Source organism: Vigna radiata, chromosome 10 (assembly GCF_000741045.1).
Source record: "Vigna radiata var. radiata cultivar VC1973A chromosome 10, Vradiata_ver6, whole genome shotgun sequence".
Taxonomy (NCBI): domain Eukaryota; kingdom Viridiplantae; phylum Streptophyta; class Magnoliopsida; order Fabales; family Fabaceae; genus Vigna; species Vigna radiata.
In genome coordinates this window covers 4483260-4489599 of record NC_028360.1, presented here as the reverse complement: position 1 = coordinate 4489599, position 6340 = coordinate 4483260, and positions in this window count along the sequence as shown.

The window sequence follows — 6340 nt, the reverse complement described above, 5'->3', positions numbered from 1 at the left end:
TTAGGTTACACGAAAGTTAAGGCCTAAGAGTCCTTTGGGAAACGATACTTGGACTTACCCATTTTATATTACTTGATAACGATCTGGTACACTTGTCAAGGACTTAACAACCTGCCAATGGTATTTCATTCTCAAGTAGAGAGGATTGATCCATGTCATGAGGAGTAGTAGGAGGTCTTAATCTTGGGGGCTTCCAGTATGCCTCAAGGCCTGGAACAGACTAACCTTGTTAGTGTGGAAACCTGTTGGCAATGACTTTGCAAAGCAGTAGAGACCACCACAAGTGCACAACCTGCCATAGCTCGACAATCATTCTAAGTCCGGACGGTCAAGTCTAGGTCATAACATGTTAGGATGTTTGAATTAGTTTATCTTGCATGAATACTTCTGTGTGTGTTATATGTTATATAAATGTATGAATTCTTTTATATCTAGCTTACTCTTCTATTTGTGATTGTGTGGTGTTTTTCCTTTGACTTATCATCATGTGGGTATGAACAGAGAGATAAGAGGTTTCTCTAGAGCAGGCTTTGGACGGAGTGATGCAACAACATAGACTAGTGAGATTAGCTTTATATATAATTTTACAGTAAATTAACTGTATATAAAATTTTAATTTTATGATTATTTTGGATGATTATAAGATTATACTTTATATTTTGATTTTTAACTGTTCTATCGTATTTGAATCTTCAATATAATATTTTGTTATATTTTTTGGATATTACACATTACACAAATGAAAATAAAGCTTTAATTAATTAATGATATAAGTCATAGTAAATTCTACATTTGTTACCCTGATACTTATTTTATGATCAAATTAAAAAAAAAAAACTATAAATAATTGAATTGAAAATGTTATAGATTATTAAAAGTAAAGGAATAGAATTAAAAACTAAAGTTATGGGATTGTGTAAAATGTAGAACGAAAATTAGAATTAAGCCTCTAACATATTAAACATTATATCAAATCTTCAAACTTATATACTTTTAACAAAAGATATATTAAAAATCTTGTTACATTTTTTAATAAAAGATACTATTTATATTTTTTAAATAATACTTCTGTGAAAAGTATTAAACAACGCCCCAATTATTCGTGCCAATTAAAATGTGTTTTCTTTTGTAATTTTTCTTATTTCGTTTTCTGTAATTTCTTAATAAGTTTTCTAAAATATTATGCAATCAATATATTTACAAATAAAATATGTCCTTTGTTTTCTTAATCAGCTAAGAGTTGAGTTTGTTGCAGGTATCAATCAAACCATGTCCTTCATAACACTCTTCTGTGTGGTCCCAACAATGTTGTCCACTACTACTTTGGGGAAGTGAGAGAGTTAAGTTTAATTTAGGGTTAAGTTTGATTTGACATCCTTTTCTTTCTTGGAAGTTGGAGATACCTTGGGAGAATAAGAAAGCATTTATGATGCTAACCATTTCAACAGATTTTGTCCATTCTGTTGATGGCCATCACATGTTCACTTGTTTAATTTGTATAAGCATTCCATCCTTTGTGTAGTCAGTTTCTTAATTTTTTAGGTGTTACTTAGACGTGGGTTCTTCATTTTTGTCTTTTGTGTTTTCAAAACTTTTGTTTTTGACAAAATTAGATTTTTTTATGAAGAATCTTGGCGTTGGTTTTTTAATTATTTTTTAAATAATTTAATATCTTGAAAATATATTTGATTATTGTGGAGATTTAAAAATATTTGAGAAAAAATATGCAAATTTAAAAAAATTTGGTAAATATTATTTTTTAATATTTATTGATATAGTTAAATAAGATAATTATTTAATAATATCAAATCAAATATCATAAGTCATATTTTTCCAAAATTATCTTTAATCATAAACATTTATCAATTATCAAAACCCTTTTTAGTAGAAAAAATAGAGAAAACCATAAGATCCAATTTTTGTTGCATGTTCTCTCTCATTGGCTTAGTCAAATTTCCATATTTTTTCATGCTATGCTTGAATTGACTTCTTATGGTGCTATGCTTGAATTGACTTCTTATGGTCTTGATTATTTTCCATTCTTGGATTTATCTTTACAGTGTCATGAAACTTTAATCAATTTATTTTCACATCTCAATAAGCTCAATTTAGTTACAGTTGTACTATCAAGCATCAACATATCTCATATTTTTCTTTTAAAAGAGAAAAAATATGGTTTTTAAAATGGACAAATTTTCTGAAAATATATTATAATCAATATTATTTAATTGGTTTTCTTGCAACCAAGACCATTGTTTTCCCTATTTTGTTCATTGTCAATTAATTCATAATTAAGGCAAGATTATCATAATATTACAATGTGTGCATATAAATAAAAGAGATGGCAACGGGTCGGGTCGGGCACGAATAGTGCCTACTCGCAACCCGACCCAAAAAAAAAATTCACCCGCTACCTGCACATATACTCACTTAAAAAATGTTCGCGGATATTTTAAAACTCATACATATTTGTGGATATCTACGGATACCCGCAAATATTTAAAATAAATATATGTTTATAAATTATTAAAATAAAATTTAAATAAGATTACAAAATATATATATATAAAATATAATAAATTAAAATTCAATTTTAATTAAATTTAACCTTGTAGAATATAAATTAATGTTAATTTTAATCAAATTTAACTTAAAAAATATAAATTAAACTTTTATTTTTATTTTTTACGGGTAGTGGATATCTGCGGGTACTGATAGTATAATACCCGCACCCGACCCGTTTATAAGCGGGTATTAAAATATCTGCTACCCGCGGGTTGTAGGTAGTAAATATTCGCGGGTATCAACTATCAGTCGCAGATTTTATCTATGGATATCCGCGGCCGTGGATTTTTTTGCCATCCCTAATAAATACGCACCCTATGATGAAAAAAAATGACAACTGAAAAAAGAGAGAGGAAAACATGCAGAAATAATAGAAAGAGAGAAAAAGAGTATAGAAAAAAATAGGTTCTCACACATAAGGGTTTTGTCAACGCCAATCACCAAGGAAGAAATAAGGAGTACCAAAAGCTAGAAAGGTATGTCACCTCTACACCATTCTTTTTCTCTTTTTATTGTGCTTTGAAGTTTTTCTAAACGGTATTATTTTTTACTACACACAAATAACGTTTTTTTAAAAATAACAAAATAAAGGGTACGTGTCGGCCTATGACCGATTTCTTTCTTTTTCCCACCATTTTTAAAAAAAATACAAAATATTTGAAACCCAAAAAATGTCAATTTTGTTAAAAAAACCTTTCTTTACCATAACTGTGTGATCTCTGATTTTCCATCATAAATGGATATAAGTAGGAGCAAGGTCAATCCTTGTCGGGTTCACTCTTCAAAAATCTCAAACAATCCATAATCAGTTTTAAACAAACTCACAAACATTTTTCTAGATAAAGAACTATGCGATCCCTGATTGTCCATTATAAATGGATATACGTAAGAGCAAGGTCAATCCTTGTCGGATTGATAAAACAAAAAATAGTTTTTTGTTTCCTAATAATTTCTTTATATTTTTATTTTTGGGAAAAATTAAATATTTTGGAAAACCACGTCAACTTTATACATTTAATTAAAGGTACTACCTTTGGGTAGGCGCGGTAGGGTGCTAGCACCTTCCTTAGACGTAACCGATTCCCGAACCTAAAATCTAGTTTTCGTAGACCATGTCTTATTTTATGGTTTTTCATAGTTTTTCCAGAATAAATTATGGTAGCAACTCCCAAAATCTTTTCTTAAACCTATTTGTTTTTTGGTTCGTCGTCTCGTCACGATCCGGATTGCGATAGTGGGTGAGGTACTCACCCACACACTTTATTCATCACTCACCCCTAACACAATCCATTAGCTCCTTCTTTCATCCTAAGATAAGGGATAATATGATCTTTTTCTTTTCAAGGTTTTGTAGTGGCTTAAAATAAGAAAAGAAGGTTTCTCAAAGGGGCTACCAATGGATTAATATCAGGGTGATCTTATTTGGCTAAGTAACTAAAAGCAAGAAATGACTCAATCATATCAAATAGTGCATATTTACCTAAGTTGAAAAACAAAAAGAATCAAGCTAAATATTATAGTATAAACAAAATATGAGCTGTAGCACTCTGATTTTTGAGATGTCATGGTAACAAGCAAAAATTTTAAATTTTAAAACATATTATCATTTCGAAAATCCAAATCCAATAAGTCTTTATACTTGACATCCATGTGGACGATAATCGATTATCCCTTCCTACGTGATAATTCTAGGTAAATTTCACTGAGATTTATCTTAAGTTATAATCGATTATCATGGTGCATTTTGGTGAAAAATGGCAAATTTGATGAAGAATGGACGTGGGCCAAGCCTAAGGAGTTGTGGAACATGATGATAATCAAAGATTGAGGTTATTGGTTATGTTTAGGGTCCATTTGACGTGTGGTTGAGAGTGAAGGATAAGTCTTCTTGATGTACCCCCTAAATCCTAGTTCTATCTGGGGATAAGTGTTTCCTTTTGCCTTCTGTGCATTAAAAGGGTTGTTCAGGTATTGAGTCTTCTTTGTATGGGAGTAAAGGTGTGTTCCTTATCCTTGTGTGGCAGAATTACTTGTTCCTTAGCTAGATTGTGGGACTACTCAAGCATATCTGTAGGGGAGGCTATAAATTATTTGTAGGGGAGGCTACAGATGTCCTGTAGGGGAGGCTACAGGTGGGTTGTAAGGGAGGCTACAGGTGAGCTGTAGGAGTGACTACAGTCGGTGAGGTAGGGTGCAGGAGTGAGATAGAATCTTTCCACTATGGTTTTATGGTACGGTGATGCTCATTGTGTTGTTCATGACTGGGATACTCATGATGGTGGTGTATCGATGATGATAATCATGGTACTTGAGATGCTCCAAGTGTTGCTATGTTCATAACGGTGTTACTATAATGGTTATAGTAGATAGTTAGCATAGGTGCTAATGGGTATATGGACCAAGGGTCTAAGTGTGAGATGTTAGAGATGACATCAATGATTAAAAATCGAGTAATTCATTATGTTTGAATTGTTTATGTTAGAAGATTAGGAACCATATTGTTATTACTTCCATGTGTGAGACGTTTGGTTATGGTTGATAGAATCAAAAAGTATGTATCTTGTTGTGTGTTTGATTATGGTTGATATAATCAGAAGGAATGTTTCTTGTTGTGTGTTTAATTATGGTTGATATAATCATTATTTATGTATCTTGTTGTTAAGATTTTTTTATCGATAGTTGATCTCATACATGTTTGTGTTTGTGTGTTTGTGAATGAAATTATCGGCGATGATCGTATAATGTGTTATACGTGAACAAATGATATTTTGCACATGTTTCAAAGACATGGTAGAATCGTGAGATGACGGGGGAAAGATTTGGGTTTGTTTAAAAAGTTCTTTTGGTATAGACTTTTGAAACAAAATAATTGTAGTTATTTTATTTTCTTAGTCATTTTAATTACTTTTAGAATAATGTAATTGGACAAGACTTTTGAAACTATTATGTTTTGAATAAATTTTGCATGTTGAAAGGTTAAGGTTTTTGAAAATACGTTTCCGCACTATGATAAAATTTTGAAATTTACCAACTATTGTAAACCAGTAACATCGCATAAATCAGAGTGCTACACTTTCAATTTGTTTTAAGGTTTAATACATCATTTGGTCCCTAGTTTTGGGGGTTTTTGTTCAAAATGATCTCACCTTTGGAAAAAGTTCACTAAGGTCCCATATTTCATTAAAAGTTGTTCAATATGGTCCTTTTAGCAAACGGCGTTAAATTCTTAACGGAGCAGATGCTAGCGTGGCAAACTTTTAGTGAGTTGTTTAAAACTTATCTTACGTGGCTCTGTAGACTGAATTAAGTTGACAGAAATGACTTAAAGTTAAGGTTAATAAAAATGGGTGGGTTAGGTTCGTTGAAGTTAGGGTTCTTTCATGTTCTTCAATTTTTTTAGCAGAGGTTGTGATAGAAATGGCTTCTTCTCAAGCATTTTCGTCTTGTTCCAAAACAGGGTAGGAAAGAAATTCACAATCCGCAAATGATGGGGGATGGAGGGGAGGTGGGATAATCCCTCATTGTAAGTGTGGTGATTCTGCTGTGTCCAAAGTGGCGAGAACTTCCCAGAATGCTAGGCGAAAATTTTGGGGATGTCGTCATTACAAGGTTTTGTTGATTTCCATTTTGACTTTATTTGGAATATATTTGTTCATAGATTGATGAGAAAATTTCAATTTTGGTGGCTTATTTACAGGGTGGATCTTCAAGAGGGATTTATTGCAACTTTTTCAAATGGTGTACTGAAGAAAATAATGAGGAAAGAGATGATGAA